We start from the raw sequence: 27,357 nt of genomic DNA, 5'->3' as shown, positions 1-27,357 counted from the left end.
TCAACTATTTCTCAAGCCGGTAGCTTTTCTGTGTTAGCTGATTACCACGAAACGAGAGTAAGTTATGCAGCGTATTTCCTCGCTACTCTTATCTTCTTTAATGTACAAATCTAAGGTTGGTCTGCAGCAGTAGCCAGCCACTCCACTCTGGCGTCCTCGTATTTCCGCATACGTAGCGCATCCAGTCACAGTCCGCTGCATGTATGATTTCCTTGGTCGTCCCGGAAGATTCCTGCCTCCGTGAAGTAATTGGTGATTATACCTAACTTTCACCTCCAAATGCGGAAATTTTTTGTTGCCACTCACATACATGGGGAGAAATGATGATAAAACAAGCAAAATCAGAATTCACGTAAAAATTTAAGCTCTCATTTTTCCCACGCGCTGTTCGAGAGTGGAACAGTAGTGGTAAGTGGTTCGATGAACCCACTGCCCAGCACTTAACTGCCAACTGCAGAGTAATCGTGTAGATGTAGACTAGCTCCTGATGGCTCAAATGGCTCTGAGCACTATGGGACTTAACATCTTAAGTCATCAGTCCCCTAGAACTTAGAACTACTTAAACCTAACTAACCCAAGGACATCACACACATCCATGGCCGAGGCAGGATTCGAACCTGTGACCGTAGCGGTAGCGTGGTTCCAGGCTGAAGCGCCTAGAACCGCTCGGCCACTCCGGCCCGCGCTCCTCCTGATGAGAGCTTTTTAGTTCAACGGTTGTCCTTTATAATATGGCAGTTTTCTGAAAACTATATGGTTCAAATATTTTACGAAACAGAACTTAAGAAACCGCTCTCTTGTTATTCTTGCATCTTCTGGGATTTTTGGTCATGATCCAAAAATGGTTCATGTATCACGACCACAAAACGGGAGGATTTATTATTGTTCCTACGGTGACGCTGTGTCTTAAAATGAACCAGTCTGGTTCCTTTGGATGTACCACCCGAAATCTTATTTCATGTACTCTTCTCAGCACTACATTGGTAATTCACTGATGATCAGCCTTCTGAAGCAACAAATTTCCAATTCTTCTAGAATCTTTTTTTCCAACTGCCCTAGTTCCACACCCGTGAAATTTCAATCCAAACAAATGCTTTCATTACCTGTTTCCTCATTTAAAAACTTGAGTAAATCCTCTCAAATTAAATGGAACTTCAGCCTGCTGTATTCTGCTCTTTCCAGCTTCTGCCATACCTTACAATCCTATGTATCAAACGAATTCCTCAATCACTTGTAACTCTTCCAATTCTCATTCTTAGATATCCACATTCTTAAAGACTGCGTAACTATGCCTTATCCTTTTGTTTACATTCATAGCATACTGAGTACAGAAAATCCACTGTGCAGTGTACCTTCTCTCCGCAACCCCAATAATATATGCTTAACGCATCATGCCCATTTAATAGCTTTGCGTCAGCGAAAACACATTAGAGCGTGATTTTGTCATAGTTTCGCGACAAAAGCAATACCCGATACAAAATTCATCTGTACCATCGAGGTACATGCCCTTTTATCTATGTTGTTCGATAACGTCTGACATTGTTAATTACTCTCCTACTAGCAGGGTTACAGGAACTTGGCAACCGTCCGAATAAAAACGATTCCAACAGCTTCAACAATGAAGCGCCACCCCATGGAAAAAATGAATGTTACGTCCCTACGTTTTCGACCAGAACACTTTGGATACCAGATTGTTATTAACCAACGTCTCGCCCACTTATGGTTTCAACATTACAGAAAGACATGGCCTGCGACTACTAATTCTGATGTCCCACAGATGCAAATCATAGTCTAGGTCAGTTCCAAACTAGTCGCTTTAACAATAGTTGAGCTTGCTGTGAATGTGACATGCTTATCAGTCAACTGGATCGCTATTCATGCCTGTCGCAGGCGAAGAAGTAACCTTGCCCCTCCCGAACTTGTTTTTGAGTCTCGGCCAGAGGCGGACAGAGGAAGGAGTAAACACCGCACAGACGCTAAAAATAGCGCCCTAACACCGCGAGCGAATAATGTCCCGTCTTACCCAATGCGGTGAGGTTCGGTGCATTCCCATAAACTGCTCATAAACCAGTCTGGAGTCTAAACTAATGTAGAATCTACCCAATTGCTCCAGTCTCATGCCAATCATGCTACTCCTGAGGCAGCTTTCGCACAATGTGTATCGTGAAGCCTGTTTTACTGAGAAGCAGTCTGATAGTGTGAATTTCGTTATCTAGAAGGGTGAACTTATCACTGAAAATATCCGTTCAAATGGAGCTGCAGTAACATACTGTCGTTGAGAAACGTTGTGTACACATGCCGAATTATAACATTCTAACTTGAGGGTTCACCACAGTGCGCCAATGTAAGATGTAATTAAGATGATCACCACCGTAAGTTTACATGCAAATTATCTCCTGAATATCCCCAATTCGAAAGCAGTACCAAGTAAACCAAGCTTCGTAAACAATTCGCTAAAGTGCAAAAGTAACCAACAAAACATTCGCTCAGTAAAGACAACAGCCCCACACGATAGGGTATATCCGAATACAAGAACATACTAGATGTTTTTAAAAATTAAAGCTATTCTGATCCCGAATGTTGGATATAACGTTTCAATGCTTTACTCGGCAGGCTCCGAACGGAGGTGGTACGGTTTGGCTTCCTATGTCCGTAACAGTTTTCAGGGGCCAGAACAGTTTACACATGGACTCCAAAACGCATTATTTCATTCACAGATTACCGTTAGATACCAGAAAGCGATAAGGGGAAATCTACGAATGACTTTGCATTAAACTTTGGATTCACACTGTGATCTCTAGCCATTCTTAGAATTTTGAATAATTTGCAGTAGGTTCACACACAACTTAACTTTCAGTGATAAGTAAGCCAAATTTCGCAGTGGAACTCTTTTACAACGCTATTACGAAGCTGTGTGTTCTAACACGGGCGCCAGGACTTGAGACGTGAAACGCAATACTGTCACACAGAGATAACACCCGTGATATCTCTACCAGTTTCACAATGGAACATTTGTTAGGCAGTCACATTAACACATATTGCACCATTTGGCTACGAAGAGTAATGGGTGTTCGCGTTACAGACTACGTTTCTTGTTTGTCACCAATGAATCTTAGAGACGTTAATCACGACTATCGTTATTTGTAGAAAATGATTAACAAAAACGACTACGGTCAACAAGGTGTTTCCCGCCAAAATGACCTGGGGAAACCATTATCCTTCTCGCTCTCCAAACCTGAAATTCTTTCCGCTGTTGCAAAATTACTGTATCGCAGCAAGGAATCGACAAATCTGTAAGCTCTACAAAGAACTCCAGTAGATTACACGAATCAAGGATCAAAGGTACACGGAAGGTGACCTTCAAATAGAGCATGCTCTTTGAAATCTCCAACTACGTGAAAGTACGGAATCTGCAGATTTGAAGGTACTTCGTTCTATATTTTTGTAAACTGGCCACGTAAAATTCCATTATCTCCAATTCAGCAGCAGTGTGAGCAGGAAGAAAAGCGGGCTACTACACCCGGAATAGAGCGTCCAGCGGCCAAAGGCTAACGTGATAACTACATCAAACAGCGGCTCACTAGACCAGAAACACTTCTTCCAAAATTGCCACCCACACGTTACAAGAGCGGGATAAGAACGACGCTTCTTGCTAGCAACTGCTCTCAGACCTAAATTAGGACATGTGAATGGAGCCGAGGCGGCCGGCAAGATCAGCCATCTTAAATTACCTACGAGCCAGCATGCATGCTTCTAAGGAAAGCTTAAGAAATGTGGTCTGGCAAGATTTGACAAATTCCGAGCGCCATCCACAACTCGGCCAACTACTGCTAAATCGGAACGACGAATGTAACGGTTATATTAAACTTTATGTAAGAAGACACTCACCTCGACCCATTTCTTCTTAGTGTTGCGTGCTGAGTAGTCTTGAAATCGAGACACGTGTAGAATGCGTTAACAGATTCACCGGGGAAATTCACGGAAGACAATTTGAGTATTTGTTCAATAGCTGCACCGTACTTGAGTATAAAAATAAATTATCACAGACTTTCCACTCTAAAAAAATAGATTCGGTTATGTGTTAAAATCGTAGCCGCCGCGATGCTGAAAACACCATCGCGTGCGAAGTTCCGCAGCGGGAACAGTCCAGTGAACAAACGGATCCGGCGGGCACACGCGGCTAGACACATGCGCCCGTCAGGGGCGCCATCTTAGCACGTTCTGGCTCCACCACGCCCGGCGCGCCGCGCCAAGGCCTCTCTTCGCGGCTGGAGTGCCTTGGAGCGCTATTTCCGATGGCGTACACCGCGGAGGGGGACGACCACATCTACCGTGTTCACGGCACTCGGCGGAGGGGGCTGCGATGCAATCCCGCGCGGCGGGGAAAGCTCTCAGAAAGTTAAATTCCGCTGTTTTCCACTCCCCTCGCAGAAATCTTACATTGCACTTTTGCATGCGTACTGGCGGCTCATAATATTCATTAGCACGTATCTATGATCCGCAACCAATCCAAAGATTAGTCTATTTGAGTAAACGTACGCACAGTCAACTGCAAGTTGTCCGTGTCAACAAAAATTTGGTTCTTAATATTTTAGTAACTATCCGCCGAGTCTTGAAATTTAAAATGCTGTCATAATCGACTGATCGATGAGTTTAGTCTTACTCTGAAGATTTAACATTACATCAAACATTTAAGTTTGAAAATGTGCCAACTCACGCCACGTGTATTATCCAGACTACGTCGAACTATTATCTGATAATTATCGCAATTATCGAGTTCCCACAAACTTTACAATTTTTCAAACATTTCCCGCCGGTACCCCCCCCCCCCCACAAAATAATGAAATGAGAAAGATTTATCGTTTACATAGTTTTCGTCGTTCATGGAGTGAAACACCACCACCAAGCACTACGTTTCAGTTCTTTATTAGTGACCAAGGTAAGTTGCGGTTCAACGGAAATTTAAAACACGCGAGGTAATAATGACCCTACTAATCCTAGAACACAACGAAGAAAGGTATATCTACATTTATAAAACTTTTATATCTAGACAACTTTTGACAATTGTAACACTATAAACTCATTGTAGAAAATTGAAAATGTAATCACGTTCTGGGACGGAAATTAAAACATTTCGGTTTGCCGACAACTGAACTCTGCCTACACATGAGGACCTGGCAGGCACGTGAAAGCAATGGAATGAATACTGTGTTGCGAACAGGTTAAAACACGGGTAATAGAAGTCCAATTATATCAGTTAACCTTAATGAATTAGGTTACGAAATGGGAAAAGTTCATGAATGTCGTTACTGGGCCAGCAAAATAAATGATGACCGCTTAAAGGAAGAGCATGTAAAATGCAGAGCACCAATAAACTGAGCAGCATTGCAGGAAAGGTAAATTTGATTTCGATTTTGGCAAAGTTAAAGGTTAGGCAGTCTTTTCTGAAGGTATTTGCCGGGAGTATATCATTACACTGAAAAACGTGGACGATAGCCTATCAACCCATTAAGAAAATAGGAGCTCTGCAGTACTATCCAAGCATTATGATTATGGAGAAACACATTGTACAACTAATGAAGGGTCTGCAGTACTATCCAAGCATTATGATTATGGAGAAACACATTGTACAACTAATGAAGGGTTACTGACAGGATTGGGGAGGGAGGTGGGTGGGGGGGGGAGACAAATTCATGGCACAACTGGACTAAGTGAAGACACTGGATGATACGACACAGTCTGGGGCATCAAGCAATCGTCAGTTTGCTAATGAATAAATAACTTGTTTCATTCGTTACTGTAAATTTCAGTTGCTTGTCAACGGACTTTCACTCCAATAACACTCTACAATGCCAGATGTGTTTGATATACAGCTCCGTAAATAACACGAGACTACTACTGTTATATCAAGTGAAACAAAGCAGTGGAATTCGCAGTCATGCATTTCTGTCTGATTGAAGCGACAATGATTATCCTTCAGTAACAGCTGAAGCTTTGGAGAAGAAGCTGTAGTAAACAGCGTTTTTCCACTCTCACTCCCGTACATGCTGTTTGGTTCCGGTAACTTGATTTCGCTAGTGTTGTCACTAGTGTTGTCAGAAGAGAAGAAAATACGCACTACTGCCAGAAGCGAAGAAAATCGACACTATCTGAAAGGTATCAGTTTGTCTCCGAACGCCGCCAACTGCCTCTAGGCACAAAGTATCACGAAAGGCTCGTTTCCAGAAGGACGTAACTTCTGCACGCATTTGCCGCGATGTTGACATTAGAACAAAAATTTACTCATGTTTACTCCAAGTCAATGGGGTAATTTCATAAACTTGCTGCAAGTATTTGTTACAAAGTGCAGTAATTCTTAAAAATCGGAGCAGTCGCCACTTATTTCATTCAGTTAACTAAGATCAGAGGACTTTACTCAGATTGAAGGCTTTGAGGATGCCGTACGCAAATTTTGAACTTTTTTATTGTATAATCATATATTCAGTAAGAGGGGGTAAATGCAGCGTAGTTATCTCGCCAAGAGCCTGCCTTTTAATTACTCTTCAATTTTTGGAGCAGTATTTATAACTTGACAAATGTGACGTATATGATAACAAAAAAATCAGGTAAAATTTGAAGACACCTGTACTTCCATTCTATTTTCCCTTTCGGTGAAACCAATTTTAACGTAAATTCATTTCGCACTTCCTTAATTGGTGGTACCAATTATATGAGTTTAGGTTTTCCAATGTTAAATTTGTTTCGGCGAATCTGTCTTTGTGCCATTGTTCTTTTCGACAGTGATATTTTCGGAGGTACTGAACGCACCAGAAAAACTTCCACTAAATAACAAATGCGTCAAATACTGCAGCAAGATGCCTCAAAACGTGCAGCAAGATGCCTCAAAACGGTAACGAATTTTCAGCCGGCAGCTCAATGTGAAACCGTGTGCCGGATCCGGAGTCGAACCTAGGAACCCAGTCAGGCATGCAGCTTTGTCAGGAAGTTTCGGGCAAGAAACTGTTTCCACTAACTTATAAACTTTTGGAAGTCGATGAAACTAGAGGATGTCTACGTTTGGGGGGATTGGCAGTGAAGCGTTATGCAGATATGGTGGTTCCTAATACGCCACTCAATTCTGTGACAGTATGGATAATGTGCCATACAACAGCAGATAAGTTGACAGAATGCTTCATAAATATGATTTCAGGTTTACGATGTTAAAGAGTGGTTGCGAGTTGGGCTAAAAACCTGCAAGAACTCTGTACGGAAGGATGAAATACCTAAAATTAAACAAACCAGTCTTGAAAGAGTACGTCGTGGATAAAAACGCTGAGAGCAGAGACCACAAATTAGTCTGTCTGCAACTGAGACCTACATTCGATATAATCGGCGTGAGCCAAAATAAAAACAATTTCAGGGCTAGTCACTAGTGGCGTGTCGAAATAAAATTGGCAGGATCTTGTTATTACTATTTCCTTCCGGTTACTGTATAGGAGTCGCAAGGTTACTGCAGGGGCACAAGTATTGGACGCGAGTGGGAATAACGGAAATGGCCATCGATGAAGGTATCAATACCACGCCCTTGAGCGGCGATGATGATCTTGAATCATACACAAATGACAGTTATCTCTATTGAACATCATTTAGACAATTCTTTCAGGCACAATTAATTACACTATGTAAATATTATTGCTGTGTTATTTTATAAATGCAATGTGTACACAGATTTTTAAAAAAAATCAGTGTGATTTTCGATTAGTAGTGTCGTAGGCTGTACCTATCTACTTTCATTTTTCATAATTTCAGATAAATAAATAGTATTTTAGTAGCAGGTTAAACTCTCGAACATGAATATGCCAATAAATCACGTAAGCGGGCAGTTTTTCCGCAAATGTCGCCTGCGATTTCGTGTTACGCACAAAACGCGGGTAGACGACGCTGCCTTCTCCTAAACTCACGTCTACTCTCCTCTCCCTCTAAAGCCCAAAGGCAGCCGGCAGCCGTAATAGGCGCTGTCTCAGGAGGGTTGGCGGGAGAATTACTGCAATTTAATCTACGTTTTATTGTTGCAGTCTGTCTTCACTATGAATAAAAGGAAAAATAAGAACCACTACTGATGCAGGTGGCTGAACAGAGTTGTCTTCAAAGGCAACAGCTGCTTGCACATTACAGAAACTGACATTCTAAGCATTTTGTACACGTGACAATCGCCAAATACTGGATCCTGAGAAAAAAACGGAAAATGTACTTCATTTTCGGAATTTGCGACAACATTCTCAGGTTAGCACGAATAATGAGAGTAGGAGAGTATATTTCACCTGAGAATGTTCTCAGTTTGAGAAAAGGAAGCTGCTGAATATGAAAAGTATTTTCCGATTTCTACTACGTAAGTTTCTCACAAGTGAAATGCAGTGCACCTCTTCTAGAACACACTGATGCCAGTTCATACTTTCACATTACACGGTTTGCCAGCCTGAATGAATTAATAATTTAAGATTACCCACTATCAAGGCCTTTAACATTCATGTGAGGAAGCACTTCTACCCTTGAGTTGAGCAAATGCTCGCTACAATCCATTTCCGCTACTTATAATGGAGAAAGCCTCTACAGTTGCGTGGGACTGTCCTTTGGAACAAACAAATCGGCGGGGAAATACAAGATAGCGACATTTATCCAAGAACTTTTATTACAATAACTAAGGTGTACTCAGTCTGCAGATACAATGAAGGCTTCCACGATCCGTTTTCCTGGGTATTGGTTCAGCCTTTGGGTTTAACGGTCGTGATCAAAAGTAATTCTTTATCAGCAAGTAACTCAAACTTAAGATTAGTTACTTAACCAGTCTGAGGAACACCTACAGTGCAATTTGGACTCTGGAACACAGTCTTACTATTTTTTATGCTGTGGTCTTCAGCCCGAAGACTGGTTTGACGTAGATTCCACTATCTTGTCCGAGCCTCCTTCACCATTGCAACCTACACTTATATCTGTTTACTGTAATCAATCATTCGTCTCAATCCACAGTTCCTACCCTCACACAATTCCCTCCATTGCTGAACCGAACATTCGTCGGTGCCTCAGGTTGTAAGCAAGCCGCCTTATTTTCGTGATTTTTTTTTGAGTTACTTGGGCTCTCGTTGCCCAGATATTAAGCCAATGGTATCTAACTGCAATATATTAAACATTATAATTTCTTAAGCCGACTGATATTAGCTGGATCACATTATTTCTTAATTACAGTTTATCACTAAAAAATAACACAAGCATGTAAACTTATTCTCGTGTTTTAAGTAACACAAGTCATCAGTTTCTTTCTATCTACAAATTTCATTAATACTTCGTTAGTTACTAGATCTACCTATCCGATTTTGAAAATTCTTCTGTTGTACCGGGTTTCAAAACCTATTCTTGTCTCATCTGCTTATCATACGCATTTCACAATCGTTAAGATTCCAGTCCAGACTAGTATTTTTACAAGAGGCTTCCTAGTATTTAAACATATTATAAACAAATTAATATTTTTGTGAATGTCTTTCATGCTACTGTCAGTCTCGGCATTTTACATCCTCTTCTTCGATTATAGTCAGTCATCATCCTGCCCAAACAGCCAACTCATCTAGATTTAGTATCATTTCCTAATCTAATCCAATGACTATCAACTAATTTAAATCGGTAAGAAGTATCTTAGGACAGCCTTTGGATTTATAACAATCCGGTACTTACCCGCAGAACACCAAGGTTAGGCGCTGTCGGGCTTGGCTAGCACTTGGGTAGGTGACCGAGTCAGCCGATCGCTGTGGGCATGCGTGGTGCACTCAGCTTTCTGAGGCCAATCACGAGGCTGCTTGGCTGTGAAGCAGCGGCTCTGGACTCGTAAACTGACAATGGCTGGCGGATCGGTGTGGTGACCACATGCCCCTCCTTCATATCCACATCCAGTGACATATGAGCTGAGGATGACACGGCGGTCGGTTGGTACCGCTGGACCTTCAAGGCCTGTTCGGACGGAGTTCACCTTACCCACAACATAATACTAAGACACTCCAAGTAACTACTGAGATCCATCAACCGGAGCGAAAACCGTAACAAGCAATAAAGGATGTGTAATTATCTAATAAAGTGTAGCTCTTTATTCTGAATTTTTAGAACGGATATGTTACAGGCGTTGCTTTGTGAGCAAACAACGGGTGAGGGAACAATGAAGCGTCGATACTGCAGTAGCCGTTGCGTATTTTTTCCCGCGCAACCTGAACACCCATCGCTGAATGTGACGCAATGTTTCCCATTCACTCATACGTGCTTCTAGAATCTTTCTGTACTTAACAGTAATCAGCTCTCTGGAGTCAACACGTTCTTAAGCCCTGAAGATGCTGTTGCTTTAGTCGAAGATGGTCGCAGTATGCACTGAGTTGCAGAAGTGTTGAGACTACACCTTCCACGATTTCCGGAACAGTCAGAAGAAATGCCGGAGTACCATAAGAGGAAATGGGGAAACTGGGGGCTAGACCTTGAAACCTGGATTAGGCTCGAAAAGAGTGACATCGGCAAGAGACGTGTTCGTCTTACAACTTCAAGTTAATCCGCAAAACATCACATTACCACCTTTGAGGCGTGAAATCTACTCCAACTTCGAAGGGTGAATGTTAATAACTATCGGAAGACAACTACAAGAAGTCAATTTTAATCCGAAAGGCCAACTATAGTCCCAAATCTCATCTAGGCTAGAATGGCAAATTTAAAATGTGACGGAAAGTGGAACAGGAGTTTTTTTCGGAGCTTTCGCTCGATAACGAAGCCGACAGAATGAAAGCAGGTGCGCTCTTAGCCGTGACCATTAACATTCTCGCGGGTCTCCCGCCCCGCCTTCCTCATTATGCGCGACTTTCCCGCTTCCTACACCATTCGCCGGAGGGAGGAGGAGATTAGTGTTTAACGTCCCGTCGACAACGAGGTCATTAGAGACGGAGCGCAAGCTCGGGTGAGGGAAGGATGGGGAAGGAAATCGGCCGTGCCCTTTCAAAGGAACCATCCCGGCATTTGCCTGGAGGGATTTAGGGAAATCACGGAAAACCTAAATCAGGATGGCCGGAGACGGGATTGAACCGTCGTCCTCCCGAATGCGAGTCCAGTGTGCTAACCACTGCGCCACCTCGCTCGGTACACCATTCGCCGATTTCCACTATTATTCTTACGCAGGACTCGCCATTAGGCGAGCGACTACCAGTCCTAGGGCTAAGGCTTCCACGTCCGGTTGGTTCACGGTTTTTTTCCTGGCCTTCCGACTAGTGTTAATGCTGTCCTCCCCATTTCCCCGTGTTGCACATTTTTCGTTTCTTACCTACCACGCCCCAAATTCCGTATTATCTTTTCCATATTGCAAGTCTTTATCTGGTCGTAATATTTTCCTCTTCTTCTGCATCTCCCAGTGCCAAGGACGTCGTTTGCATTACAATAACTAATAAAGATAACTGTAATATTGAAAAATACTTTCTTCGGCGGTACTAATCTACATCAGATTATCTTTCTTGTTTCGCTCGTCCTGTGTAACCCTGCTTCTTGCTCATAATTCTTCCACTATTGTGCCATTAAGCTAATCGTTTCTCCCCCTTCTTTTCTGCGTCATAATTGCTTCATCTGCCCTGAAGTTAAGAGTGTCAGGTTTGAGTGAATAATGCAGAGCAACACGTCCGCTCTTTCCTTCACAACGCAATCGTACTGTAATAGAGGGGTCTAAGGGTGAATCCCAATTACATGACTTTCTGTTTGTCCGATGAGGATGGGGAAGACAATTCCTGCAGCTCAGCCCAACGCAGAAAATCATCCAAATTTTTCCGTCTACCCTGTTATATGCACAGGTACCTTTTTTGGTCAGTGCAATTGCATACAAGTACTGGCTATCTTTGTTCACAAAATGGGTAAAATATGACTTACGCAATTACAGACGTTATCACTGACTGCATCGGTTACAGGTTCCTCGAGTATGCTTAAACATCATTCTCGCAGAACATGAAACCTTTCTCACAGCATCAATCTCGATTTTAGGAGAAACCACTTGTGTGAAAGACAGCACGCTTTCCTAGCACACAAAATCATGTAAATCGTATGTGCAGGCACCAAAGTGACAAGGGGTGTGCCCCAAGGAACCGTAACAAGACCAACATTCTTGATATACGCAAACGAAGCATCAGCAGCACCATACGACTAATCGCTGACATCTCCGTATGACTGCTTTTAAATCCAAGGCACATCAATGCCAATTGTGGAGTACTCATACACATTGTTGATGGAGACTACGACATACAATATACTGCACCGACAGAGGAGAACGGGCTAACACACTACTTTCAAATGCGTCTTGTTTTCAGTAATGACGACTGCTGTCAGTGATAAACATCTCCTGCACACAGCTGCCACATAAAACTAAATCCTGACAGGGCATCCGTATGCAAAGGACGGAGACCAAAAGCTTAGGGGAACCTACTGTCCCAGTACTGCCCGCAAATATGGCGCCCAGGTAGCAGGCAGGACCACGAATGCTACTACATCTGCCGCGATCTACACCCTTGTTCGTACAATTAAAAAGTTATGGACCAAGTACGGCAAGCGTTACTAAATTTTCTCGTGGGGGGGGGGGGGGGGAGGCAAAGCCATTACCTGCTGCTCAATAAAGGAATACCATACCGTATGGTCTTAAGTTTATAACATCCAGCACCTCCTCCGATATTACGCCTATTCTTCCCTCTTGGAACCGTGCACGTAACTTGGTTGATCCATCTGCCTGTATACAACTGCGTCCCAGCACTATTTTATTTTCATTACATTCTTAATTACATTTTCTAAGCCAATGTACCATTGATCCATTTGCCTCTCCATCGCTCCCCGACCAGACCTCACTTTTCGTATGAAGCCCGAATTAAAATGTCCATGTCTAAATGCGGTGGAAACTGGTGGGAACAGCTTTATTCTACGGGGAACATTACCCTGGGTTTCCACAGCACAGGTCGTAATAATGGAATGCACCATAATAGCTCTGGAGTGAGTGAACACAGAGGTTGTTTTCTGACGGCGGTGGTATCTTCCAGCAAGATTACTGTCCATGTGACAAGGAAAGAATTGTGCTACAGCTATTTGAGGACCACGATAGTGGGACACATCTCTACCACAAGATTTGCCCGACCTGAACCGACAGAACACATCTCTAGCGTCCATCACAAACGGAAATAGCGTGACATGTGGAAACATGGTGAAACTTGCCACCGAAAACCTTCGGAAGGACGCCGAATCCGTGCCGCACAGAATCGCTGTTTTTGAGCGGGTGGTCACAATGTTTTGGATCATCAATCTATATCGCATACGAAATTCTGGAGGAGGCAAATTACTTACAGACATACGCATTAGCACATTGTGGCATTCCCTAGACTCGATTTTTCGCAGTGAGAATTGTTCAAGCATTCACTGAATTTTTTTTTAAGGCCGATTCAGGATAAAGAAATTTTTCTGTTAGCACCGCCGCACCGCTTTACCGTTACGTATTCCTAGCACCAGAGAACTAAATGTCGAAAATCATTGCAGTAGTTCCAAGAGGACAAGTGATGCAGAAAATATTCACATCGTAGAAAATATGCCCATCACATCATATAATGAGAATTTTTTAGCACTTAATTGTTAAACCGTTAATGCATCATTAGAGCTGTTAATGAGTAGATTAGAACAGCATTTTAAAAAATTAAAATCTGTCAATTATATGAAGTGTTGCACTATCATTCTTCTCGTCCCCTGAAGCCGGTATGTAAGCAACTTGCAACCGAGATGGTGTGACCCTTCTGGCCTTTTAGCTAATACAGGTATCTACATCCCGTGAATCACCTAACTACGCAGCTGTGGGCCCCGTGAGCGCAATGGGTCTGATCATTCTTCGGAAACAAATCTCTACGAGTCTGCAAAGACGGCAAGCAATATTTGCTGAAAAGTCTGACTCGTGAGGCAATGGTTTGTTGGCCACGTCTCGTGCGGCCAGGTGGAACGGGAGCAGGTCTGCAGCAGCTGCTGAACGCCGGCGGGCTGGAATGCGGCCGCGCGTGGCAACGCCGCGTCTGCCCCACCACCGGCCGAAGCTCCCCTGCCCGCAGCAAAGGGGAGGGCGACATCCGCGGCTGCAACTACTTCCCCTTCCTTTTCCCTCTTCAAACGGGGCGCCACAACCAACACGTGGTCGTCCTCCAATTCCCAAGCACACGGCGCCCACCAATTCCCATTCCAAAGGGTGCCCGCACACGATCAAAATTTATTGACAACAGCAATTTGTCAAACTATTAATATACTGGTGACCTCACATCACGACAACCGTATTCACAAAAATTGTCCGTTGACAACACGGTGTTACAAGTTACAGACCTCAAATGCCAAAAAGAAACCGAGTGCTGCCGTTAAATACGCTATGGCTTGCGAGCAACAGAAAACAGCGGAAAAGAGCAAATGGGTCAGAGAATGGTTCGAAAAAATGGGTGACTGGTAACATGTTAATTTACTGACAAACTGGAACCACGGCTCAGAAAGAGTTCATAAATTATTTTCAGACGAGTCCTGCATCGTACAGCTAATGAGAGGGCAATCGGTGTCGACTAGAGATTAGGAGTGATATTTCTGGCTACAGGCGGGTCTTTCGAATCCTCGAAGTTTTGTTCTGTATTGTCAGCAAACACAATTAGTAAAATTCAGTAGAAACGGGTGAAACAGTTATCTGCCTAACAAAGATCTGTTCAGGCAATTACATTAAGTTTTACATTTTACACGGTAATTATTTGGTGAAAGACATTTCGCATACTTCTTACTAGTGATCGCTGGTATATGGTATTATGTATTTTTTGAAGTGGAAACAGATTTTCTAAATTGCAGTGTAATTTCAAACTGCAGTGTAATTCACCAACCTGTACTATATTATCAAAATATAAAATAAGCATGTCACAAACAATTTTCCGTTGACTGTTCTGAGGTGCTACATGCCGTGATCATCCTCGCACTAGTCTATTGAAAACTGTTTTGTATGAAAAGGCTATTTGATAAATTGAATCTGAGTATGATATGCACAAAGGCGAACTTAATCACTGCACACTAGCGCCATGTGCATTGTCCACGAAGATCTGTCAACATCTACATGGAGTATGTTGTCAGTTCGTCAATACTTGACAATATCGAAAATACGACAACACGTGCCCTAAGACAGTCAACATACTGACGTGAGCGCCCCCCCCCCCCCCAATAAGGCTGGTACCATAATGTCTAACGTCTTTGACAACTCTTATTAAAGGCTAGAACCACGCTCTAACTTAAAAGATGCGACACCATTACCGCACTTTACAGATTTTATGTAAGACATCTGACGAAGTTCAGTGTAGAATTGGTCTAACAACGAGTAAGATTCATGTTGCCAACTGTACCTGTGAGTGTTGCTATCAACATAAAAATTTCGCCACTATTCTACAGAGAACGAAGGATAGATTACTGTTTGTTCCAAAGACGTCATTACTAAGCGCTACCTCAGGTAAGTCAAGTACGCCGAACCGTCTCTCCTCCAAATCAAATGAAGCATTCCGCTCTTTTCCAAAGGTGATTTAATACAATTCATCCTCACCAGCATGCCAGTTAAACTTACGTTCTCCACAAATACTTTCCCTGTAAAGCGCAAGTTTCATGGCAGACACCACCTGCTGCGAGATATATATTTCAATGCTTAGTGTTGAGTCAAATAAGGTATCATGAATGAAGAGAGATGGAGGGCGGTTGGCGAGACTCAAGTGGCACAGAGCTGGACACGTGGCCAGTAACAACAACTGTACAAAAATACTGATGCAGTGACGTCCGAGGGAGGGAGAGCCAACGACATGCAGGAAAAGGCCCAGCTAAGATCGGAATGGAAATCTTTAGAAGAGACCTGCTGTTTTTACATTCTGTGATCCTAATATTTCCATGATCTACCCACAATGTGACTAGCGCTGGGAGTCAACATCTGCTGCAAATACCGATGCGACAACATATCACGGGGCAGTAGCACATGTCGACGAAAATAAGCAAAATACCATCAACCCAAACTCAGCTGGCGCCCCAAACGCACACCATTAATCACGCAAAAGCGTTTTTATAGATACATATATCGACGACATCGTTGCCAACAATTCAGAACTGATACAACTGTTAGACGATACTCTCGGTGAATCCTTGCAGTAATTATTTTTACGGCGCAATTTATAATATTCTTCTCACCTGGAAGGAAGCTTCTGTGTGTACTACCTTCACACGACGAAACTGGGGCAGTTTTAGATCCGACAATTAAATAGAGTTCTTAGAATTATGTAAGTTGGTTTTCTCGAGATAGTAGCTCACTTGAGCGGTCACCCAGTTCAGATTCTGCAACATACATGGTTGCCGATACTACACAAAGTCGAGCATTTGTCATTCGAACAGAACAAAATTAATAAGAAGAGCTAAAAATGTATGTCTGGGAAAAAAACGTAGATTTGGAAACTCGGAAAAATGTTCCCATACTTGCAAAAGCAGGGTTACTTCATCATTCGCACCCGTGTATTATTAGCAATTCCGGCATTAAAACTATAATTACGCTAGGAGCACATCTATAACTGCATTTCATTAAGTTATTTAAAATTAATAAAAGTACAGTTGTCATCAACAGGAAGATTGTTTTCAACAACCGAATGCTCTACTGGGCGCAGTCCTATCGCTAGTAGGCAATGAAAACCACCTAACTCCGTTTTAGTAAATTTTGCGGGTGGAGCAAAAACTGTTTCTTAAAAATACTATGATACAGAAAATTTCTACATGTATAACTACATAGTAGAAACCTGCTATTAACAGATAAGAGAAATCCTGTTACAAATTTCTATTTCACTATGGAGTTACTGGTTACTGGAATTACGAGTTTTCACAGAATGATGGAGTTACGGGGTTTTCATTGCCTATCATCGTTCTGTCGATTCCTTTGACCGACCCAGTTGTTATAGTGCGACTTACAGAACAACATGGACTCCTACAAACGGCGTCACTTTAGTTTTTCACCCATTCACAATAAGATTTATTCACGACAAACAGAACGGCGTTTGGCTTGCTGATTTTAATCTTCGTAATAACAGAAACAGTGGTGAAGGAAGGAATAGAGCCTGTTAATAACAAACTTTGATCTACAATGAATGAACACGAAAACCAAACTAAAAGCCCACCAACTAAGGCCCGTATTACTCAAAGTGACATTTATAGGACGTGGCCAGTGTTGAAGGACGACATGGAGAACTCGCCATGTGTATTTGTGAGCTGACTGATACATATGACTTTAATACGTGATGCACTTACAGTATTTTCACGTATTGCTTACAACAGAAAAAAACTCAATCCAATAAATAACAAGTCTCTGCCAAATAATGTGAGACGTTTTTGATATATACTTAAAGATTACAATGAACTTTGACACTGTAATACGTATCTAACAAGGTGAACACACGACGATGATATTTTCGTTATATTTTTATCATAGCACGAGCAGTTCAGTACTCAAAAATCAATTACTCTTGAGAAAGACTACATAAATTCTCAGAGACTTCACCACACTAAAAAAAGGACAATTTTCGATGGGTCACGTGGTTCCAATGGGAAGCCCCAAAGACTGGGAATCACTGTTTCGAGCCTCGCTTTGGTCCTTAGTTTCCAATTCATACAAATACGCAGTTTAAATACAAAATTTACCAATATATAACAATTAATACAACTCGTTCATGAGGAATGCATGTCTTCTTGTTTCCAATTGCACACCATACGCAATTTTTTGGTTTTCATTGCAAATAAAAATTCTTTGAAACTAATTTATAAAGGATATCTTAACTTTTTGGAAAGTATTACTAACGAAATCTTTGGAGCAAACATGAAAATTACTCTCAATTTGAACTGTATACATTGTTTATCACTGATAAGGTCCCGCAGGTGCCACAGTGATCAGCACCTCAAAAACACAGAAAACAACCGTCACATCTTTGAGTACACAGTACAAATGTTTCATTTTTATGGTCGTGACTTTTTGCGTTTATTTGCAATTAAAACTAGAATGCTGCGTACGATATGTAATTAGAAATAAAAATAACTGAATTTTAAAGAAAACGTTAGATGTATTTATCATATATCTAATCGAAATGAGCGAAAAAAGGAAAAAATAATGACCGAAGCGAGACTTGAAACAGCGATTACCCCCTCGAGCACTACCGAAGGACTCTCTCGGCCCGTCGAAACTTACAGGATTACAGACGCTCCGAGAAATTTAAAGTCCATTTCTTCGAAAATTTTTCGGGTTGCGTCGAAATACTATGGCTGACTGACGAGTTCTGAACTGCACGTACCATAAATATAATTACAAAAAAATTGATTGCCGTGTGGTTCTCTTCAGACGACCACTATTGGGCTATCGCATTTAGAAGTGAACAGAAAAGACACTAGGTGCAGGGTTCCCTGCCCGAGGCCAGACTCGGCCACACTGTACCCCGCCGAACACGTGGCCACCAACGCCGTTCCTCCGAGCAGCTGCCCCTTGCGCCTGCAGCCTTCCCCAACCTGAAAATTATCTCACAGGTAGCGTTGGTAGCCACAAACATGGTGGGTGCAAATTAAGGCAAGGTCTGTCGCAACCACCCTAAAAACACGCCCAGTGTAACCAAACTGCTTAACAAGTGGTTTCCAGCAAACGACGTTTCTCTGGAATGCGAATGTAAAATAATGTTGTTACGATACATTTTGGGCGACAGACTAGGAAATGGAAAAATTTCAGGGGTTCATATTCGTGATTGATCCTTACTTTTATTACTCCTCGATTACGTAACACCTTTTATTACATGCAAAGATTAGTAGATATAGATCATCTCGCGCCAGAAAAAGTAGACGCTAGTACTAAACTAAAATCTTTTTTAATACCGCTGACTACTTTAAATGACTTCATCCAAAGACTGGATCATCATCAGGCAGGTTTACCGAACTGCTAGCCACTGCGAGAATTCTACCACATGTTATCCTGGAATGCTACTCAAAACAAGAAGATGAGTCCCATCTGGCCTTTACAAATAATGCAGTTTTAAACCAGTGCTCCAATGCACATATCGGTGTCACAAAGGGCAAACTCTTCGACGAATTAAGACTCCGCGTGCAACTCTCTTCGAAGCTACTTAAATGTAATTATACATTTAATCGGTAGGAAGTAACATTAGTAGGATATTGAAAATCATTTCGTGTACGAAAGAATGTTTTTTAACTGAACTGCAATTACTAGTTGGGTCTTTTCGCTGATACTGGAGCAACAGTGAGGGCTGTGCGCATTTGCAACTAATTTCTGTCTGACTCGACCGTGGAGCACAAAAGCCATGTAACGGCATTGCTGGCAGGCTCCCGGTGTGACTCACCACGGTAAACCGCACGTCACCTCCCATACGCTCACAGTCGGCTTTAAATATGCCTCGCCATTCCGTGATTCACACGCTTCTTGCGAAACTACCGCGACCCACACCAACTGTAAACACATCACATCACCACCACTCAATCACTTACGTTCTGTATGCTGAACTTAGTGAAAATTAATCATCGTGCTTCACAGCGTACAATTTCTACCCGCGATTAAAAGAAATAGGGACACACATTGTAGGGCACCATCACACTTTTTTGTAAACAATTTTTCCCCCGCTATAATTTCAGCTGACTATTACAGTAATATTGACTGAAGATGACTACGATACAGAATACATGATGAAAATCTTAGAAACATACAATACAGGCAGACTAACAATACATTATCATTCTACAGGAAATAAAGAAAATGCCGTAGCACAAATGGAAATACTACGCGGCATTTCGGAAGTATAAATATCTGGAAGTAATAATTCCAGGTCAGTGTTTGAGTGACCCAACGACAGCTTATCCCCGTGTTACTACATCTTCCTCCGACTGCTGCCTATAATTATGGCCGAGAGGGAATCTAATTGTGACTATGTACAAGCATGACACATCAAACAGGCGCCATGGTAATATCAAAACACAATGTTATTGACTGAAACCTGATTCCGAAGTAGTGCCTCCTTGGCCTTAATTTGCCTACTAAAAGTTGGTCAGACTTTTGAAACTATCAGCCCGTAGTTAGCAGGTGCTGGTCCATATTCTCTGGCCAAAAATGTATTTGTGGCAGTCACCAATTTCCGGTGTCGTGATGTTGAGCACATTTCACTTATTGTGTGGAAAACCGTTTAACCAAATGCAGAAATTCCTGCTTGCCGAAGAGATTGCCAGTTGACCCTCAAAATAAGCAAATTTAACACACTGTGCATAATTAGGCAGAAAGACCTATTTGTGTTATCATTACACAATTGTAGATGACTGGACGCAGCCACGTTTATTAATGTGAAACAACCACATAGAGCTGATCGCAGGTAACATACCAGAAAGAGTCCCGGAATAATTCTCAGGAAGTGTTAGGCATCCACAATAGATGTTACTTACGAACTCCTCATCTGACCAATACTTTAACCCTCAAGTGGGCACACCTGTGCGTAAAGTGCGCCAACCACATATGAAATTGTTTTGCACTATTTCATTGTCATTTTATAATTGCGTGCCCATATCTACACCTTCAGCTAACAGTAATAAATTGTGTTGTCATAAATCCAAGTGAGGAGCAGTAATATAAAATAATCAGCAACCTAGATGAGAAAAAAATTATTGCATGTGCTAAAAAATGACCCAAATTACACACTAACAGCGCTTTGGACAAGGAGGCAGTTTTCTACAAAATAATTCGTAATCAATAAAAGGGTTGGCTGGGATCTGATGACTGGTTAATGCTTTGAGTTATCATTACAGCAGGTAACATCTGTCTGTAGCACCATAATGATACAATGAAATTTTATCTCGAGGGTTAATATTATTCGTCAGTCTGGGGTCCGTACTAAATACAATTCGTGGAAGAAATAATTATCGAAAGAAGAAATGCGCATTTCGTCACACCCTCATTAAGAGAAAGTGAAAGCACCACAGGCATAATCTAACTCCAGTGACACATGCTGTTAAGGCAGCTGCTGTGTGTAACTCGCAGGTTGACTATCAGAATTCTGAGAGAGAACATTCCAAGAAGATTCAACCAAAACATTGCTTCTACCTATGCACGTCTCAAGAAAAGGTCATGAAGAAAAAATGAGATGGATTGCAGTTCACACAGAGGCTTGCCAAACAACCTTTCTTCTGTCAGATCACTTGCAAATGGAACAGGAAAGGTGGAAAGTGGCAGTTTCACACAAAATACCATCCATCACATCTCACAAGGTGGCTTGTGGATTACAAATCAATCTCTCTCTCTCTCTCTCTCTCTCTCTCTCTCTCTCTCTCTCTCTCTCTCTCACACACACACACACACACACACACACACACACACACAAGAGAGAAGGCATCCAATTCTGTTGAAGTCTGAAAGCATCTAAAGCTGGAAACTACTTCACATTGTGATAATTTGACTAATGAAATCATTCACCTTTTGAGTTTTACGTTTGCTCACGCGAAGAATTTAACTGCTGTGTTGGTGTTCAGTCCAAAGACGATTTGAGGCAGCTCTCCATGCTAATCTATCTCCTCTGACTAACTACTGAATCTGCTTATTTTACATCTCTTGGCTGCCTACTATTATTTTTACCCCCCCCCCCCCCCACACACACACACATGCACACACTTCAATACTAAACTGGTGATCCGCTGATGTCTTGTTCTATCAACCAATCTCTTCTTCTAGTCAGACTGGACGTATACGTGGACAAGAAAAAAATATTTCCTAGATATTTCAGGGTTTCCCAGTAATTTATTTACTTATTTATTTATTTTTTGAAAAATTCATTTTTCTGGTGAAAATACTTACTACCAGGGTAATAATACATTTACTACCAAGGTAAAAATACATTTTAGCGATAGTAAGTGACAATATACCTTCCATCAGAGCCCTAACATGTATCAGTCCTCTTTATGGTGAGGGTTTTATACAACCGCCTAGATCCAGCAAAAAGCAATACATTTTGGAAAGATCTTCAGTGCGTGGCAACACATACAAGTGTGTGTATATTTTGGTATTACAAAAGTATAAATACAAATTCACCACATACGGCATAGTTATTACCGAACACAGAACACCAAAACATAACAAGTGTGATGCCCACGTTAGGGTACAGAAACGGGGACCGTAGAAGCGCTTCAAGTTACATTTCATACAACTCTAGTCATGAGATGTCACTTCCTCAAACGCACCTGCAGTGTACAGTGATTTAAGTGAAAAATTAGAGAATTTTCCCCCCTTATGAAAATAGCAAGTGGTGGAAGGAAGGAAGGAAGGAAGGAAGGAAGGAAGGAAGGGGAGAGAACTGTTACAATATGTAACAAAGTGGATCAGAGTACACATATAGACGAGTTGAGTACATTGAAATTTTAAGTGCTGCATTTAACTTATTTATGGAACATATTTCATGCATGAAACTCATGTGTAAGAAAACCTGGCAGCATTGCTGTGGCTCCCAGATCAAAAGACAAACAGCAGCAGTTGGAAAAGAGTATATCAGAAACACACAGCAAGCTGCGTTGTGCTGCTTTGCGCGTCTACTTCAAATGATCACACGACAGAATTTTGTAGATGTCTGCGGCAACACCTCATTGTTGCTGGAGCTCTATAGATGACTTGCTTCCACCTCCAGTCATTTGCACTCTGCAGTTAAAAGCTGGCAACATGAATATTTTCACAACTCTATTGTATAACTGGAATAAAATGATGGGTATACTGTTTAAATACACTGATTTTCCAGGATGAAATCATAATAAATCTTCTGCTACTACCCAAACCACTCAACTGATGTTGCTGAAGTCTCCATTATACAAGGGTTGGAACTTTAATAATAGTAACTATTCTACTTGGCACTTTATGTAGATGTTGGCTTGCTTACGTGTAAATCTCTGAAATTAATGGAAAACCTTTTGGCGGCAGTGAGATCAGTTTGAAATTACTTTGGGCAATAGGAAATACTTCTGCAGAACGGAAATTTAACACAACCATTCTGCAAAGGAAAACTGTGGATATATCAGCAAGGTTGCATCAATCGTCTGCTTCAAAAGTTCTACATGGATTATATGAAACCAAACTCCACTCTTTTTGATGCTGAAACCATATTGCACTGTGGACAATCTTCTGGAAACGGACACGAGGTAAAGGAGATGGGTGGGGGGCGCTATGTGCGGTAATGTTGATCATTTGCCCTGTGCCTGGATTAGCATAACAGAGTGAGTGGCAGCTGGTTGTTCACAGGACTGCTACCATAGCAACAACACTGGAATCTGGCTGAGAAGAACAGCACTTCACAACTGCACCTCACAACCACACTCACTGCTTTTTTAATTCTGTTCACCATTGTAGTACCTCTGTACAACCTTGTGTGCATTTGCCAAAACAAGTTTCAGATGATGCTTGCACCGGGTTTTGGTTCATTTTTATTGTGTGCATTGTTTCTGTGTATGGTGTATTTATTTTATGCCAAAGAATGTGGTAAACTAGTTGCAGAAGCACACAGAAAAGTGGCAATAAAATTCCTACTGTGGTAAGCAATCGAGTTTAACTTAAGAGGGCTTAAGTCAAGGGGGGTGCAGTAGGTGGTATAGCACTTAGCAGCCGCATCAGTCAAACAAATCGGTAACAGGTTGCACTGTACGTGCTTGAGCACTGTCCTGCAAAATGATGGTCAGGTCATGCAGAACGTGTCGCCACTTCTTTCTCTGTGCTGTTCATTGTTGGAACACAACCTACAACCAGTTTAAAGACAGAAGTGACGACACTTTCTGCAGGACCTGACCATCATTTTGCAGGACAGTGCTCAAGCACGTACAGTGCAAGCTGTTACTGATTTGTTTGACTGATGCGGCTGCTAAGTACTGTACCACCTACTGCACTTCCCTGACTTAAGCCTTGTGAGTTCAACTCAATTTCTAAATTGAAGGAAACACTTCACGGCATTCGCTTCAGAACTGTTACAAATTTGTCAGGCAAATAGATCGCTGTCAACAGAACTGGCAATGCTAAGAGTATCCTACAATTTCCACAACAGTGGCAATGGGTTATACACAATGTTGCCGACTACTCTGAATATCAGTAAAAGTTTGAAATACGTATCTATTTCATATGAGCTGTAAGTGAGTAGTTACCACTATTAAAGTTCCAGCTCTCATGTAACTATGTTATTTAGTTTTGAAACTTTAATGGAGGCTTACTCAGGTAACATAGGAAGATAAATAAATAAATACTTGCTTCTGTTTTACTGCACGATGTTTAATATACTGAACAAAATATGAGACACTTACAAAGGGGTGTGTAAGGTTACAAGGCAGGGAAGAACATAAATTTGATATCAATTTGCGTTAACTGCACATCAGAAAATTCACAACAAAGAAATAACTTTTACATGGGAACAGTTCTGCCAAATAATACAACAAATTCCTCAGCAAGATGTCATTCTTGACTATCAAAGATGATCTAGTTCACTTGAGTGTTCTCTATTGAAGAAGATATGCTGTAAGTGAGCAGTACCCTAGACGACCTGACAGACAAGGGCATTCATGGTGCATGAATATACCCCCCTTCTCTCTCTCTCTCTCTCTCTCTCTCTCTCTCTCTCTCTCTCTCTCACACACACACACACACACACACACACACACACACACACACACGTTCTATCAAGCAATCACTGACATCCACATTTTCTCCAGTCCAGGCTCTTCTAATACATCGAAAGACCGCAGTACTCAAAACCAATACATAATTATCAAAATTTAACTTCCTCTTCTACAGGGCAATGTGCACAGTTGTGAAGCACCATTGTTCTCAGCCAAATGTTAGCGAGTTGGGAGTGAGGAATGAGGTTCTTAGCTGGGAGTAACTGGAAGTGTGTTCCCAGTTCTCACATGCGCATCATAACCAATGAAGCCCTGAGAAAACTGATGAAAAACAGAACTGTGGTGTAACAGGAATTTATAAGAACAGTTTTGTATACTAAGCAAAAACTGTTTGACAAACATGAGGAAGGGTGACTGTTCAAGTTTGCCTGCACGTGTAGTGTGGCCACGGCAACACCACCTGTGAGTTTCCTTTCTAAATAAATTTACACATTACAATGTAATTTGCAATACAGGATTGCTTCGCACAGTAGGAATTTTATTGCCACTTTTCTGTGTGCTTCTGCAACTAGTTTACCACATTCTTTGGCATAAAATAAATACACCATACACAGAAACAATGCACACAATAAAAATGAACCAAAACCCGGTGCAAGCATCATCTGAAACTTGTTTTGGCAAATGCACACAAGGTTGTACAGAGGTACTACAATGGTGAACAGAATTAAAAAAGCAGTGAGTGTGGTTGTGAGGTGCAGTTGTGAAGTGCTGTTCTTCTCAGCCAGATTCCAGTGTTGTTGCTATGGTATCAGTCCTGTGAACAACCAGCTGCCACTCACTCTGTTATGCTAATTCAGGCACAGGGCAAATGATCAACATTACCGCACATAGCGCCCCCACCCATCTCCTTTACCTCGTGTCCGTTTCCAGAAGATTGTCCACAGTGCAATATGGTTTCAGCATCAAAAAGAGTGGAGTTTGGTTTCATATAATCCATGTAGAACTTTTGAAGCAGACGACTGATGCAACCTTGCTGATATATCCACAGTTTTCCTTCGCAGAATGGTTGTGTTAAATTTCCATTCTGCAGAAGTATTTCCTATTGCCCAAAGTAATTTCAAACTGATCTCACTGCCGCCAAAAGGTTTTCCATTAATTTCAGAGATTTACACGTAAGCAAGCCAACATCTGCATGAAGTGTCAAGTAGACTTCAGTGTCATCTGTTAAAGCATGGGAAACATTCATCTGCATTCAGCAACTGAAAGCATAACTTTGTGAAAAATGTACAAATTTTTAAGTTGAACAATATGGAAGAGCAATTGCTGTTCAAAATTAAACTGGCAGAGTTCTGAGTGCTGCAATGTGGGCCATATACATCACAAGACAATGAAATTGACACACTTGCAGAGCACACTGAAAAATATAATAGCCCCACTTTCCACCACCAAGTGAAAATGTGGCACCGTAAGCAGTCAGTGTGGTGTCGATGCAGGAAAAGGGTAGGAACGATCAAACATATGGCGACGGTGGTTCTGGCGCATTTATTAGGATACGGTCACAACTTACAACACGTGTTCAATACTGTATCATGACTCGGCAACACGCTGCATTCATAACACACCACAGTCAACAGTAGCTCACAGCATATCCAGCATAATCACAGCCATATGGCATCATCTGCTATTCCTTTTATCACAAAGAGTCTAGGCAGATCCCCTATTGATAGCATCTTTCTGATGTTCCCACGATTAGAAATCGCACTGATTTACCTCAGGGGACCTGGTGTGGCAATACATGTTGAAATTGCCTAGAGATTATACACTCATTACTGAATGTTTCTCGAAGAGAATCTTCCACCTGAACAGCAAAATGTGGTGTCACATCGTCTTTGACGAAAACAGCCGTGTCGACACTGATGCGTCATTACAAAGATGGAATCACATGTTGAACAAGGAGGTCCTTACAACGTGCAGATGTCACTGCGCAACTAACATGACCAGGAGGTATCATCTCCTCGAAGATAAATGGTCAGCGGAGAAGGAGTAATAGTAGTAGTAGTAGTAGTAGTAGCAGTAGTAGTAGTAGTAGTAGTAGTAGTAGTTTTAGGGCACAAAAACAACTAAGGTCATATATGCCTAAGTAGAAATTGTCGTAGACAAAGAGAGGAGCTGAAGACAACTACAAGTCAATCCACATCGACAGAAGAGAAGACAGCTAAAAACAGGGATCTGGGGACAGACCTATAAAATACACTATAGAGAAATGGAGGTTCAGAACTAAAATTTAAGTGGCCCTCGCCATATTGCTGCGATAGATAGAAAGTAAAACACGGTTGACAGCCCGTGCGTCATTCGCTGAAACGTACGATAACTTTGACGAGAACGTAAGTGGTTAAAGAAAAAGGCATTCCGTCAGGAATTGGTGGACGGCCAAAAGTTCAGTGCAATGTGCACACCAAGTTGTGGGGAGCACAACTTAAATGCCAATGTCTGAAAAGGCAGAGCCCAATACTTAACGTAACTAAAGTGATCTCCTCGAGGCGAGAGCACCGAGACGAGGTCATCCGAGTCACTGGGAAGGCTTAATAACCCAGAGCTTGTTCCTGTGAAGGGAGGACCAGTGATAATGCCAAAGTGACACCCCCTGCTGACAGC

General features: G+C 41.9%; 1 protein-coding gene across 19 annotated transcripts in view; it reads right to left on the bottom strand.

The window, feature by feature from the left end:
* Positions 1–27,357, bottom strand: part of LOC126213414 (eukaryotic translation initiation factor 4 gamma 1-like) — a 786,084-nt gene that overhangs the window by 178,833 nt on the left and 579,894 nt on the right. The gene's annotated exons all lie outside the window — the stretch shown is intronic.

Source organism: Schistocerca nitens, chromosome 11 (genome assembly GCF_023898315.1).
Source record: "Schistocerca nitens isolate TAMUIC-IGC-003100 chromosome 11, iqSchNite1.1, whole genome shotgun sequence".
NCBI lineage: Eukaryota > Metazoa > Arthropoda > Insecta > Orthoptera > Acrididae > Schistocerca > Schistocerca nitens.
Note: the sequence above shows the minus strand (reverse complement) of the source record. Positions and strands in the feature narration are given on the sequence as shown.